The sequence below is a fragment of the Gouania willdenowi genome, unplaced genomic scaffold, assembly GCF_900634775.1.
Source record: "Gouania willdenowi unplaced genomic scaffold, fGouWil2.1 scaffold_26_arrow_ctg1, whole genome shotgun sequence".
NCBI lineage: Eukaryota > Metazoa > Chordata > Actinopteri > Blenniiformes > Gobiesocidae > Gouania > Gouania willdenowi.
The window spans coordinates 15,972-32,485 of record NW_021145027.1 but is presented as its reverse complement, the minus strand read 5'-3'; the positions used below and the strand labels follow the sequence as shown (position 1 = coordinate 32,485).

At 37.5% G+C, this 16,514-nt stretch overlaps 2 non-coding genes across 2 annotated transcripts; one reads left to right on the top strand and one right to left on the bottom strand.

The window, feature by feature from the left end:
- Positions 1-2,139: 2,139 nt before the first annotated feature.
- On the bottom strand, positions 2,140-2,213 carry trnai-aau (transfer RNA isoleucine (anticodon AAU)). The gene has a single exon. It is a non-coding gene; the product is annotated as a tRNA-Ile (tRNA).
- Positions 2,214-3,846: 1,633 nt separating this feature from the next.
- On the top strand, positions 3,847-3,919 carry trnat-ugu (transfer RNA threonine (anticodon UGU)). The gene has a single exon. It is a non-coding gene; the product is annotated as a tRNA-Thr (tRNA).
- The last annotated feature ends 12,595 nt before the right edge of the window (positions 3,920-16,514 follow it).

Below are 16,514 nucleotides of genomic sequence, written 5' to 3'. Positions count from 1 at the left end.
TCTTTCTTTGTCTTCTCTCACTTTTTAAAGGTTGCCATGTATGAGGAAATATTCTGTGTTGATGTGGTGAATAAATAGTCTATGAAAATATCACTAAATCTGTCATTTATTCATTTTAATATTCATCAATGATCATGTCTCACTTCTATTCCTCTCTGTCCTAATTTCAGGATCCCATTATATGTTGTACATTGTTCAGGAGGTTAACTAGACCAAGCAGCTTTTAGGTTTCTGTTAAGTACTGTATAGAATAACAGGACTGGGAGGATGGTGTAGGTTTAAGTTTATTAGACATGTAGATTTACACCAACAAGACAGTGTATAAGCATTGTTACAAGAAAGTTTGTTTTCATTCATAGGCTTCATTGTCTTTCCATCAATACCTGGTGTGTCTCATCACCTAGTGTCCACCTGGGGGCGGAGCCTGCACTTCAGTCTGCCTTTGGGGGCTTTTTGACCATCATCTGTGTCTCTGAACCAGTGGGTGATGATGAACAGTATCATAACATTAGACACAGGTCCTTTGCACTATGGGAGGACAGTGTCTTTATCTGGACTCCTGCTGTTCTCCTTCCTCAGAGTCACAGCCTCCTCTGTCTGCAGGGCTCAGCTCAGGGGGCGGAGCCTCTGCTGCCTGAGCAGCTGAGATCAGTCTGTTACATGTTCCATGTCCTCTCCTCTATGTAGCGCTGTTTATAAGAGTAGAACATTTATTTTCCTCTATAAACAAGATGGTTCACCGACTTAGTCGTCCTCCTAAGACACTCATCATGTCCCTCATCGTCTCTGTTTGCTCTGTCTGAAGCGCTGCAGCGCGTCACACACACTTTACCGCTTCCTCAGCAACCACACGTCATGAGTTGTCATCACATTTTGATTGGTTGATGTTGTGTGTTTTTCACCAATAGGGAAGAGGTGTATTTTTTGCTTTCAAACACTTTTGCTTTGTGAGAGAAGGTAGAACGTCCCGTTTTTACTCTTCGTTTACACACTGAACGCAACAAAAATGACCAGGAAAAGTGCAGCGTTTTTAATCTATCATAACTATTGTTCTACTTGTTCTATCAAGATCATTTAAAAACTAGTTTATAGTTTTAACAGTTTAAATTAACACTGTGAGGCTGCATCTGGTCGCTCTGCTGTCTTAAATCAGTCATGTGATCAGGATGCGGCGACGCGTCCATCGACTACAGAGGGTTAACTCACTTTTCTGCTCAGACACAGAAATGGAGGTTGGTGAAAGGAAGAAGACACACTGAACCACAAGCCCAGATCCATGTAAAGGTGGACAATAGATTTTCCTCACTGGTGAATGGGAATGAATAAGAGTTCTGTTCTAATGAGAACAACACAAGCTAACAGCATGGTGAAGACTGAGAGAGCTTCAGGAAAACAGAAGCTACATCAGAAAAAGAGGGATCCTCATACGCTGATCATTGGAGATGAATCTGTGAAAAATGTTCAGATGATTATCAACAAAAATGTAAAAGGTTCTTTGTTTACCTGATGACATGGTATCAGACCTGGAAGGAAGAGTTTCCACACGTGAAGAATGTTGTGATTGATTTTAGAATAAATGATATCAGGAAGGAGCAGTCTGAGGTGTTGAAGAAGAATTCTGTTTATTCTTGTTGGAAATTGTGAGTATTTTGCAGAAAAAAGTGTATATCAGTGGTTCCTTACCTCCAGTTCTCAAAGGAGACATGAACTTCTCTAGAATGTATTCTCTGAATAAGTTAGTGTCTGCTGCTTGTGCTGAACATTCACACATTCCTCTGTGATCAGCACCATGCTTCATTTCCTCTGATAGTTCTGGTCTGTTTGTGATATGTGAAAGCTCACTAGAACTCTGGTATGGAGCAAACAAGTGACTCTGGTCCTCTATAAAATGTGGGTCTAGGTTCACCTCAAGTGAAGCATGATGTGGTTTTTAATCATGTGAGAAAGTAAACAGGACCAAATATAGAACTTTATGTTAAAGAACAATACACACACCTCATAGAGTGTCTCTGCTGGCTGTGAATCCTTGAATTTGGTTGATCAGATGAAATAAGACCCAATAAGCTGTGTTTCTAATGGTTAGATGGTTAACAATAACATAATACATAATAACATTTTCATTTACAAACTGCTAAGATCTGGCCAGTATGGGGCTTGAACCCATGACCTTGGCGTTATTAGCACCACACTCTGACCAGCTGAGCTAACTGACCTATGAAGCTGTAAAAATGTGTAAAAATATGGTTACGAGCAGTGCGTTACTTTTTACAGTAACTTGTACTGTAACGCAATATTTTTTTAAAGAAATAACGCCGTTACCGTTACATTATGCTGCGTTTGTCCGTTACTTTGCTAGCTGCGGTGTACTTCCTGTTTACAGTGGCTCTACATATTTTTGCGGGACGCCGTGCCAACCACGGTAAAACAAGAAGAAGAAGAAGCATTGTCAGCATGTTTCTGTTTACATCACGTGCACCAATCATAGCGAGTCAAGAGCAGGACGAGCTTCTCAGAGTGGAAATACGCGTATTATTTTACTCATTTGTCTCCAAACGATGCATCGGTGAAGCGCTAAGCTAACGCTACATTGGTGGATGTGATGGAAGCCTCTGCACCGAAACAACAGCGTATAGATTTTAATGAACTGTGACTGTTGAGAAAAATGCTGTGAATTTGTTTTTCCACATTTATTTTTATAAGCATTTTCAACAGCAGAATGTGCACCTGGAATACACACAGCTTACTTTACATTACTGTGCTAAGGCTGAAAAAATACTGTTTTAATTTTGGAGCAGCTGTTTTGTGCTTTATATGCACATCATTTATGGTTGTTTTATGGCAGTTTTTGTAAAGCAGAGTTGGTCAAAATGTATTCCTAATGTTAATTCAGATTGCTTTCATTTATTTATTTTAGAAGGTTTTTTGTGTTTATGTTGAACATTATTGCTAGTTTTTGTACTTAACCTGTAAGGGAACATTCTAAGGCTAAACACAACTGTTTTATGATGCTGAAGCCACTTTAATTTTTAATAATATTCAGGTTGTTTTGTGTGTTATTTATTTCACAATTCCTTGTAATATTTACAGTTTCTGCTGGTCTCAGATAAATAAACTGGTATTGAAAGAATACTTAGTGTTTCAGTCAGATTGGTGTTTGTAAAGATTAATACTGAGCAGAGTTTAGTTCTGTTAATGTAAATGATTATAAACTGTAGGGTTGGATACAGTAACATTTCATTTATCAGAGGTTTTTATACAAAACAATGTTAATACAGGAGCACAGTTGATCAACAGTGGATTATTATATTATTACAGCACTAATATGAAGCTGTACGGACACAAATGACCCAAAATAAATAATACATTCTTTCATTCTAAGTAACTCAAAAGTTACTTTTTGCAGTAACGCATTACTTATTTCAGTAACTCACACAACACTGGTTACGAGTTAAAGCGCTTACGGTTCAAAACACCTAGAAAGTGGTGAGTAGACAATTAAAGCATGATATAACAACTGTAGCACAACTAGCATGTGGTTAAGATACATGGGTGTTTGTTGAGAGCTGATTGAACAAAGGCTATTGATTGGTAGCCTTTCAAATTGGATAAAAGATAAAGATTTGATGACGGAGTTGGAATTCCCTCATAACTGAGGACCAAAATAAGACCACACACTATCATAACTGTTGACATTAAGATGGAACTGTAAGAGAAAAAAGTTACACCATGAGATGGATTTTTAGAGCCCCGCCCCCAAAACTTAAAAAAAAGTGATGCCCAGTTGTACATGTAAGTGGTGTAGTGTATATCTGCCATGTGAAAGATCGTCTATGCTGTCACACACAGGGTCTCATAGCTCAGAGGTTAGAGCACTGGTCTTGTAAACCAGGGGTTGTGAGTTCAATTCTCACTGTTACCTACAGGTCAAAGGGGGTGGGGCTAAGGGCTTTGTTCACACCCTTTAACCTCTCTAGGATTGGTTTGAATGGAAAGCGTTCCTGGTTTGTGAAGTCTACAGAGGACCAGGGAAGTGAGCTGAAGACTCTCCAGTGTAACTCTCAGCTGTGATAGCAGGGGGCGTGGTCTCCTTCAGTCCACTTACCAAAGACTTCACTGGCCTGTGGAGTGAATCACTGATTGTGATTCTGATAAAATGTTTATTCTAAGAACAAAAACTTGGTTTTAATATAGATTTAAGCTTATTTCAAAATGAGTCAACTTGTATCAAGAAACAGCTTAATCATTTTTCACTATTACTGAGTCAGTTTTTACTTAGATTAGTTGTTTTCTTCTTGTTCCAAAGCTTTCATTTGCAAAATTAAAAAAATAAAATAAAACAATAATTTATTTGTTTATAGTCAGTATATTTCACTTATTATTGTGCTGTAGGAAGTTTGATTTCAAGTAATTTAATCTAATAATCATCCATTTCTGCTTATTTTAACTCTTTAGAATACTTATCAGGACCTTCTTATTTTATTTTTTCAATATTTCTTGTTTAGTAAATTTAACTTGCTGCATGAACAGATAATGTCTCTTGTTTTAAGAATTCTCCTCAAATGTAGTGTTTTTTTCTTATATTTTATCTCTAATTTGCAGCAAAGTCTTTGTTTTAAGATCAAATAGAGAGCAGCAGCTTTTCTGGGACAGTCCACAACAACATTAACTATGATATTGGTCAACAGATGAACTCCTCTGTCCTGTTGGTTAGGACAACGTGTCTAACAATAAAAGCCCATCATCACAGAGCTTCATTTGGACATTTCCTGATTAGCAATCATTTATTAGCTTTAGGTTTGGACCAGACGTGGGCCACACAATACTCAGTCTAGTATTGGCCACACCCCAAGGTATCGCTCAAAATACATACAGTATATGTAGAACTGTACATAGAACTGTACCATGGTTCCCCAGTTTAGCACTAAATTATAATTTTTATAGATTTTTCATGGCAATTACTATTACAATGTAAATTATCTGAACTCATTTCTAATGTAATTACAATTACAACAGCAACATATTTTTTAAATTACAATTATACCATCATTTTAATTCATGATCACTAGGGATGTAACGATTAATCGTAAGGCAGTTAAAAATCGATTCATAGGTATCACAGTTCACATCGATGCTCTGAAAAATGAATCGCAGTACTTTTTTTAAACAGCAGAGGCCGCTATCTATTTATCCTTCCAGAGGTGTTGGGGGCGGGCAGAATCTGCTACTACTTTCTTTCTGGCCACCTTCTACTCTTAAACATGTTCATAAATGATTCCTTACCCCTTTAGCACCAAAAGAATATCTGTAATATTACGTAATTATCTTTAAAAGTCACGTTTTTCTATTAGCTCTGTCTGCTAGCATAGCATCTCTTCTTCACCGGTAAATTAGCTGCATGCCAACCGACCACTGGGTTACCAGTGCCCTCTGCTGGTCCAAACAAATCTGACGTAAGAGACAGTGCAGTGTTTTTTTTTTTTTTTTAAGTCCAATTGTTAAGGCACAAAATACATTTTCAGTTGCACTTTTAAAAAGAAAAAGAACTATTATGTAGTTTTGCATTGTTTACTATAGAACCAGAATTTAAATTAATAGGCTTCTTCTTCATTTGTATTATTCCTTTATTTATTTCATTCAAGATTTATTTTTAGTTAAATTGCATTGTTTTGAATAGTTTATCAATGGATTCTTTTAACAATGAAAAATAAAAGGAAAATAGTACAGTATTTTCTAGTTTTTTTTCCCCCCCAAAAAATAAAGGAATATTTTTTAGTCGTCATTTGTCTACAGTCCCATTTTGTAAAATAAATCGTGAGAGAATCGTATCGTGAACTCAGTATCATGAACTCAGTATCATAAACATGACAAAAACCAAAAATCACCCAAAATCAAAAGTAAGGCTATAGCAAGGCATTTTTTTTTCAAAAATTTCAAAAAAACAAAAAAAAAAAATGAGTTAGGACCATCATTAGACCCTAAAAACTACTGCAAATATAAAGCACATACTAAATGACAAAAACCAAAAATCACCCAAAATCAAAAGCAAGGCATTTTTTTCAAAAATTAAAAAAAAAAAAATTGAGTTAGGACCATCATTAGACCATAAAACCGACTGCAAATATAATGCACATACTTAAACTGTGTAAAGAAAGCAGTAAAACACAAAAAATTACGAAAAACAAAAATCACCCAAAATCAAATGATTATAGCAAGGCATTTTTTTTTCAAAAAATTAAAAAAAATAAAAAATTAGTTAGGACCATCATTAGATATCAAAACACAACAACATAGGTTTTAAACAGTAAAGATAATAAAGTGCTTTTCTGTATCACAGATTACGTGGATCAGCTCCTAGACCTCCTATTTGAAAAGGTCTTGGAGGACTCCGCCCCAGCTGATGTCAATCCCCGTCCCTGTAGATCTGTCTGCTCAGTTTGACAGACCTGAGAAGCAGCAGGTGGTTGGCAGATATGTGTCCAGGTTCAGTCAAGGGCAGGTCTGAACCCCACATAATGTCCTTGGTCGTCTGGGAACTCAGTTCTTATTCTTAGGACAACACAAGCAGGGAGAGGAACCCAAAAAGCCCAACACCAGCTCACAAAGCTTCTATATGCCAAGTACCTAGAACCACTGAAAACACAACATATTGTGTAAAAATGTGTTTTGGATGACTTGTGTGTGTCATCAACAATAAAAGTTTCATGTTTATACATTGATTTGTGTGATTTCAGTCTTTCATTTCAAACATATTATCTCCATAGCTGTAGAGGTCCATAGTGTGCTCTATATACTGTATATATAATGAATGCATTCTGCAGGTAGAACACATTCAGACACACTACTACCAGACCTGGATGATCCACCATACAAGCAGGTGTCTTTAGAAGCTGATGTATTCTTCTTGTAACATATATAAAATGAAAAGATAAGTGAGCCAGGCTAGCAGATAATAATCATTACTATTTCATTAACTAATGATTGACATTAGCTGTGGTATCTCCCTGGAGAAGATGTTTTCTGGCTCTGTTGCCATGGTTACACAGTTTCCACAAGTGCACCTATGCAAAGAAAGTGAATGAACATTTGAAAACACTGCCAGTGCAGTTTCATTTGGCTGTTTTTAACATCAATGTGTTTAACCATAAAGGCAGTCGACCACCAGAGAACGCTTTAACCTTTGTCTTGTGTTAGTGTCAGCACCGACTAGTTTTTAGTTTTTAAATACATAAAAGAGTCACATTCATGTGTTTATTGATCAAGGCTTTTTGACTTTGTCCGGAACCTCTATTTCAACAAATAAAATTAAAATAATAAAAAATAATAAGATTATAAATCAATAATTAGAGCCAAAACTGAAATGATAAGTGCACTGTCAGCTGACACACTGACAGACAGCTCCTCTCCTAACCAGCCCTGCTTCAACATCAACCACAACAACCACAGCCACTAATGTCCAGTGACCCCAGAGACATTTATATATATATATATATATATATATATATATATATAGTACATACAGTGTGAACAAATTTAGTTAATGTACTGAAATTTTACTTGAGTATTATTTTTAGGGGATAACTTTACATTTCCACTGATGTCCTTATTACTCAGTACTTTTTTTATTCAATCAACTTATTTTTTTCTTTGTCACTGGCCACGTTTACATTTGAGCTTTAATTCTTCTTTAATTCAGAATAAAAGTTAAATCCTCTTTAATTTCACCTTGTAAACATTTAATTCCTAATGCAAATTGAATCCCAACTTAAACTTAAATCTGAATTAGGTGGCTGGTTTATTCCAACTTCAATTCTGAATTAAATAATTCCTCTATCTTGTAAACACTTAATTCTGCTTTAATTTAATCCACTTAAACACTGTAATTAACTAGTATTTTCATTATGTACATTATTTCAGTATTATTTTGGGCTGAATTTGAGAAAGTCTGAGTCTTTAATCGTTCTCCACATAAAGTCTGTTTCTGTTTTTCTGTCCACATTTACACAAATAAGGGTCTACATGGTGGTAAAGTACATCAAGGTCTTAACAAAACATTTGTCTGGTGCAAAAAAAAAAAATGCAACTTTCGCCATAATTCCAATTTTTTTGACAAGATTCTTTCACTGTCACTGATGTTTCCATGCAGGAAAATAGCAACAAAATGTGAAATGAGATCAAATTGTTGGTTATCTTTTACTGAGGCCAAAATGTTTGATAATTCCAGGGGATCTATTGGGGGATTTACCATACTGTTACAGATTGGTACAAAGTGCACAGCCATGTCCAGCTCATCATGTCAATCAGGGAGATCTGCTGCACCTGTAGAGTTGAGCACGACTGTGAGTTGTTGACAATCAGCTGGACTGGACTATATAAGGAGGATTTTCACTCTTCATTCAGTTGCTGTGAGAAATTGGATTCAGAAGGTTCTGCACCATGTGCTGGCCTTCTTTAAAGCTTGAGTTTGACTGTGAATAATTGATCCAAGTACTTCTATGATTGTTTGTGGTGAACACTGCCCTCTTAGTTTTGTAGTTTCCACCTAATTATTCTAATGAAAATTTGTAAATATTATTTTTGCAAGTCGTAAAACTTACAATTCTTCTCAAAACTAAAGATTCAGCATTTTTCCACTTATTAAAAATGTTATAGGTTATTCAGATGAATTGGTTAGTGCTAAATCAATTTTAACCTCACAGGTGTTTGCTTTTTTATAATGGTTTATAAAGTATTTATTTTGAATAAATTAATCATGATTCATTTAGTTGGCGAGCAATAAAAATTTGTCGAGTTTTGGTATAAATTGGTCAACACTGTAAATTAAGACTGAAAACATTATGACATCTATAATTAACTATGGCAATGTTTGGATTTTATTTACTACTCAAACCATGACTCAGCAACAACAGTATGCATCTAAACTAACGTGTACACTACAAATTAATATTATTTATTATCCAGTTTTTATTGTAGTGTTTTTAAGTGGCCTGAAAGGCACTTTTTAAATAAAAGTAATTATTATTGATTACATTAATGGGGTCAGAGGGTGGAGCTTAAAACCACAAAACCAAGAGTGTCAAACGTATCAGAAATAATTCATTTAGGTTTAGGTTGTGAAAGGAGAGATACAGATAAATATTTTATATGTCTGGTGAAATGAGGTTGACACCCCTGGTTTAATAAAAACGATTCTCACTATGCAACGAATTGAGAACGACCAGGGTTGACCCACTACAGAGTTGATGGACATCCAGGGTTGACCCACTACAGAGTTGATGGACATCCAGGGTTGGTCCACTACAGAGTTGATGGACATCCAGGGTTGGTCCACTACAGAGTTGATGGACATCCAGGGTTGGTGTTATTAAAATTATATTCTGTGTTTTAGTAAATCTCAAAGTTCACGATGAGTTGCACAGTGTTTTATGATCTTTCAGAGTCCAAGGCTATGGTTTGAAAAACATCTTACCTAACGTCTTTATTACACCTGAAACCACAACTGTTTGCATTTCTCACATATATCAAGATCTGTATTAAGCAAGTTTTGTACTCATTAACTAGTCACTGATAGACCTAATCATGTTTTCATTTATGACTCTGGGATGGTCCGAAAATCGAAGGATGTCTACCAGCTATATAATCACAATGTTGAACTCATATGTTAGGACAAACTTTCTGACATCAACTCAGGTTGTATTCTTTTGTCCTCCTTGATTTACCTGTTAAATAAATCAAGTCATTATTGCAACTAAGAAGGCATATCTCTCATTTTTCCTCTGTGTGACTCTTTTGGTTTTTTAAGATACAAGCTTTGATTTGAACTTTGAGAGAACTGACAATGGAATACAGGATGGACACGCCTGATCCTCCTCCACCTCCTCCGAGGTATTCTAAATCTACATCACGCAGGTGCACCCCATCTGTAACTGAATTCGTGATGGGTTTTCTCTTCATGCTGATGCTGGTGGGGATCCCTTTAATGATCATGCACCTGCGCAATACACCTGAGGTTAGTCATCCTAAGAACGATGCTAACCCGATGCATCAGAATGTGCATGTACAGCATTCTCATGGAACCAATGCTGTTGCTGGAACACTCAACCGATCCAAGCGCTCTGCGTTGACACCTGACAAAATCCCAGGCATCGCTGCTCATTCCTACAACCCTTCACGTCCCTGCCTGCTCTTCCCGGCTGGGAAGACAACCACTGTCAAGATCGACCTGTGTGCAATCATCACTTGCTATGGCGATGAAGCAAGCTGGAGAGGTATGACTGTATACCTCTGTACAATTCCTGATGGTCGTTCTACACCTGGGGCGCATGGAGCTTACACCTGGCCTGAGTGCGTGTGGTCTACTGACCCTACCTGGGGCAAGGATCCCACCTACACCTTTGGAGGACTCGAAAGGAGAATGAGTATATTTAGGGACACTTCTTTGAAATCTTGTGAACCTGGTGATTGTAACCCTTTGTATATTTCTGTTATCAATGCTAGATTCCAGGATCAACGTCATTTCAAGCTGCATGTTTATCGTCCAGCCCACCATGATCCCCACGGTTCTTTCAGGGTACTGGTGCATGGGTTGCCAGATGCTATACAGGTGAACCCCAAAGTTAAGACAGTTGACTCTGATTTTAATGATTTGACTTCAACTATACCTACTGTCGCGGAGTTGGTAAAAAACCTTATACCTAATAACACCTATTTAGGAAAGGAGATGTCTTACTCTGATGTTTTATCTGTAGAGAAGGGATTCAATGAGAGGAACCTGTGGTTACAGTGGCTGAGATACACAGCACGTACAGTGGTGAAGGCTGACTGTATCGTCTGTGCTGGGGCCCGACCATCACTAGCAACTTCTCCTTTTGATTTTGATTTAACAACTATTAATTGTGTTCTTCTTTTATTTAAGAGGACGGTGCCTATGCCTAAGCCGTGTTTTGACCTGACGTACAAATATCCCGCTGTGTCAGCACCTGTTGGAGCGCCACCTACTGCGACTGCATATCCGGCCAACTACACTTGTTTCCTACGGGAAGCCGTTCCAGGAAGTGTGAGTGTGGGGTTACTACCTCCAGTATGGTGTGCTAGAAACATTACGGTTGGACCTGTCATGAATGATAGCCTCTTTGAAGCTTTCTTTCTTGGACAGGATGAACCGCGGTCTGACCTGTGGTGGTTGTGTGGTGACATGCGTCTGCGTCCTATTTTACCGGCTAATTGGCATGGCATCTGCACATTAACTTTGCTTATTGCTCCTTTTAAGATAATACCCTACATCACTAAGGATGAAGTCGTTGCTGCTGTTGGGCCTCCTCCGCGTCGTCCCCGCAGGGCTGCTCCTCTGGGTTCCTTCGACAAAAACATTTACATTGATGCTATTGGTGTTCCACGTGGAGTACCTGATGAATTTAAGGCAAGGTGTCAAATAGGGGCTGGCTTCGAGTCAATTTTTTTATTTCCCACCATCAACAAGAACGTAGATTGGCTGAATTTCATATTTTACAATCAGCAACGTTTTATCAATTATACACGTGACGCAATTCAAGGTATACATGAGCAGTTGGCGCCCACTTCACTGATGGCCTGGCAGAACCGTTTGGGGCTAGATATGTTGCTTGCAGAGAGGGGTGGGGTCTGTACGATGTTTGGTGATGACTGTTGTGTTTTCATTCCCAATAACACTGCACCGGATGGCAGCGTGACACGTGCACTGAGCAACCTAAAGGCCCTGTCTGAGGAGGTGGCTGCTACATCCGGTGTGTCTAATCCTATCTCTACATGGTTTGGTTCGTTGTATGATAATTGGTATTCATTTGGTTATTCTCTTCTGATCTCTGCAGGTGTGACACTGCTGGTCCTGGCCGTGGTGGGGTTGGTGATCATTCCTATTGTCAGAGGGCTCATCGTCCGTCTCACCACCAGGCTCGTTAGTGGGACCATGCTGAGTCAGAACCTGCCGGAGATTGGAGAGAATACCCCGTTTGCTCCGAATGGTCCTATCAACAAGCAGCCTGCTGCTATCAATGCTTATGAGTTTATCTAAAACCATTAGTGTGAGGTTTTTGAGTGAAAATCTTCGTGAAGTGCTCTTAAACTGATGTTATTGATGGTTTTCTTTTTGTGTGGTGTGATGTTATGATTTGTTTGATTTTAAGTTGTGATTTTTGGTATGTTTTTCCTGCCTTTCAGATCATAAACAGGGGGGAATGTTATTAAAATTATATTCTGTGTTTTAGTAAATCTCAAAGTTCACGATGAGTTGCACAGTGTTTTATGATCTTTCAGAGTCCAAGGCTATGGTTTGAAAAACATCTTACCTAACGTCTTTATTACACCTGAAACCACAACTGTTTGCATTTCTCACATATATCAAGATCTGTATTAAGCAAGTTTTGTACTCATTAACTAGTCACTGATAGACCTAATCATGTTTTCATTTATGACTCTGGGATGGTCCGAAAATCGAAGGATGTCTACCAGCTATATAATCACAATGTTGAACTCATATGTTAGGACAAACTTTCTGACATCAACTCAGGTTGTATTCTTTTGTCCTCCTTGATTTACCTGTTAAATAAATCAAGTCATTATTGCAACTAAGAAGGCATATCTCTCATTTTTCCTCTGTGTGACTCTTTTGGTTTTTTAAGATACAAGCTTAAAAATAATTCCACTAACAGTTGGTCCACTACAGAGTTGATGGACATCCAGGGTTGGTCCACTACAGAGTTGATGGACATCCAAACAGGACGTGACTCTGTAAATCAGGACGTTTGGGCAGCCTACCGAGGTCACAGCAGCCGTTGCAGTTTAGAGAGAACGAGTAACTACATCTACAGTTTAAGTAGGTTTGGTCAATCAAAGGTAATGATCACCTGCTGTAACACGTGCTGCTGCTGCACCAACGACATCTACTCACTCATGCTGCGTTCAAGGACCCTCGGAACTCTGCATTTTGGATTTGAAACTCTGACTTCAGTGTAGCAGACTCAGCATGTCCAAAATATCTCACAAACATGGCTTAAAGGAATAATATTAACAATAAAGGTTATACTGTTTATGTGTTTGTAACGACGAGGTGACATTACTTATGGACTGTTACACTTATGAACTGTTGTCATTTAAAAAAGAGTCAATTGTAATACTGTGACAAACTGCAGTGCTTAATGAAATTAAGAGACACATTTTTGTTGTATTGGTTTAATTAATTTATTGGCCAAATGGTGAAGCACATGGTTCAGGCCACAGGATTCATCTAGTGATAAACACAGAAAATACATTTCAGTTAATTGATAAATAACTTAGCAGTGACATGAAAGATAAAACAATTAAATATGTTCTGGTATTTTGCATGTGATTGAAATGTGATCTTCAACAAAGCTTACCTGTGCATGCTCTCTTCCTCTTTCCTGAGGTGTTCGGGTAAAAGAATTCCCTGGGGCTTTTGGACACCTTTTTATAGTTCCAGGTGGGAGAGACCAAGCAGAGACTAGGAACAGGGGAGCTGGATGTGTGTAGCTCAATGTAAATATGTAGTTTAATAATTTAGGAGATGTAAATAAGATTATTGATATTAATACAGGGTTAGTGTTTGTGATAATGTCTGTTAGGAAGTGTTTGTGTAAATATTTATGTTGTACTTTTAATATGCACATTATATGTCACCCCATGCTTGGTAAAGGCTAATTAGTGGTACACCTGTATATAAGGACATTCATTCTGTTCAGTAGGGAGTGGAATGGAGATTGAAGTACACTGTGCTTGTGGTGCAAACTAAAAAATAAACAGATAAAACTGATGCATCAAAACCTGGAGCCTGGTTTCCTTATTGACTGCCTCCACTGCTACGGTTGATCTTTGACAGTGTTACATGTAAACAGGTCTTGTAATGTTTGTTAGTCCTTCTTAAACCATAACCTGGTTTGTGTTTGTGTTACATGTAAACAGGTCTTGTAATGTTTGTTAGTCCTCTTAAACCATAACCTTGTTTGTGTGTTACATGTAAACCGGCCTCATTAAACACTCTTGGTCTCATAAACCATGTCCTCATAAGCCTGTGATATGTCACATATTTTTCTAAAAGAAAAATGATGATTTTGAAGTCAGATTTGTGTTCTGCTAAAAAAAATCTAAATTTTTGATATGCCTTTTAAGTTCACCAGATGTAGCGTTAGGTGTGGTCTCATAAGCCACCAAAACGCAAGAAAATCCAAAATCGGTCTCTTGAACCACATATGCCTGTGTGTGCGTGTGTGTGTGTGTGTGTGTTGTAGTGTTAATTGACTTGTCTAAAAAACTAAACTATTGATGAAAAAATAAATGGTTTTTATCACCAATTGCCATTTTGAGGAAAAATATAGAAATATGAATATTGTTGTTTTATCTTGTAAAGGATATGATTGTCTAAACTGTGTAAAATGAGGTGTAGGATTTTATTAATATGTGTGTTACCTCAATAACAAATAGAAATCACTAGACTGATATGATGCCTTGTTATGTAGCAAGTGATGCTAATGCTAATGCTACACTATAGTTCATTCATTTCATTCATTTTCAGACCCACTTATTCCTGTTTGACAGGGTCGCGGGGGTCTGCCGGTGCCAATCTCTGGCTATCATTGGGCGCTGGGTGGGGGTACACCCTGGACAGGGCATCACTCCATCACAGGGCAACACAGACAGACAACCACTCACTCTCATTCACTACTATGGGCAATTTAGAGACTCCATTCAATCTTATAGTCATGTTTTTGGATTGTGGGAGGAAGCCGGAGAACCCGGAAAAAACCCATGCAAACAACACTATAGTTAAAAGACTGTGTGACTATAAGAACATGTCAGATCTTTTGTTTGATGTTCATTGTACTTGGAACCAGTTTGATAAATTGCTTACATACAATTTAAAAAAAATATTTGAAAATGACCTTGTCTTTAATGATCTTTTATTCCTTTTTTCCATTTAGGGTGATGATTTTAAGTAGGTGAATTGGTTTGTTTTATTGGTAAATAACTTTAAAATAGTTTAAATGATTTTAATGAAAAAAATTGTATTTTGATTGTGTTTTTACAAAAATAAATGGTGATATGATTTTTTTCCCCATATCACCCACTGTGACTGAGGTAAAGGTAGCACTGCCTTGGGCCACAGTGTTTTAAGTGGGAGCCCCCTGCCTCTGTCATCATCAACATCTGTGATAAACACCTACAACATGAGACATGTCCCCAGATAAATGATGGACAGTTGGTTGATATGAAATATTAACAAATAAATGTATTTTGTCACATGTTCTCCACAGGGGCTGCTAAACAAGCAAGCTAACGTTAGCCAATGTGAACTTTAGCTAGCTAGCTCACTCTGTGGGTCTTTACCAGGTACTACGTGTTAAGGCTTCAGCCAGCAGGAGAACTCTGTCAGCATGGAAGATTTTGACAACACCGTACTGTCAGTGTTGGAGGGTAAGTCATGTTTTTCATTCATATTTGGTGATTATTAAGCAAAGTTAGCGTCTGTATTGGTAGCTTTGGTCACATTAATGTTGCACACTGTTAGCTGGATGTTGTCTGTCCCTGTATGCAAAAAATGCCTTGCTTAAGTGCCGTGGAACAAGTGCCAAACTTTTTTTCTCTTAATAACCTAAACTTTACACACCATACAACAGACAGCAACAAGAAAAAACACTTATTACTGTTATTATAATTAATAATATTTCACCACAGTTGACCATCTACACCAAAATGTACAAGTGACTCCAAAATATGAGGTCCCTGAGGAAGAGGCAGGGCTCCACGCCACAACGATGGGTGTTAAAGAAGAGTTTCTTCTGCTCAAACAACACAGACAATGACACTGATGGTGACAGAAGTGGTGACACAAGCAGTTCAACCATAATTATTGAGAGCAATGATGACCTCAGCGAGGACAGTTTAAATGGAGGTTTGTGCTAAAAGTGGGAACAATTCTGTCATAGTTCTGATTTGTGTACATCTAAAAACATTTAAACCTGTACTGAGACTATATTTGCCTCTGTCTCATGTGCCAGAGTACATTGTAATGTACACAATGTTGGATATTGACCTGTGTTTTACTGTTATTTTGCTTATGTGTTTACAAATGATTTCATTATTTTCCCCAGGAAAAGCGTCTCCACTTAAATCAGCTGACACAGTCATTTTCCACATAATCAATATCAAACACATTTTTATAATTTCCTTTCCATTAAGCTGATCAAATGAAATAGGTAATTGACCATTCCTAAAAAAAATCTGAAAGTCCATTAAGAAAACACAGCTCTACTCAAACTGTTATTGTTTTTTAGACTTTAGGTGAAGTGAAGTTTGACCTCTGATAGGTGTACCTTACACTCTTTATGATAACTGTTTTCTGGTTTTGTCAAACCTAGTGGGGGAAGTAAGTAATGACTTTCTAATATAATTGTGCATTATATTTTAGTCATACACATGCCACTAACTATGATTTATCTTCTCTGATGCTAGTGTAATAGTGTTTCCGT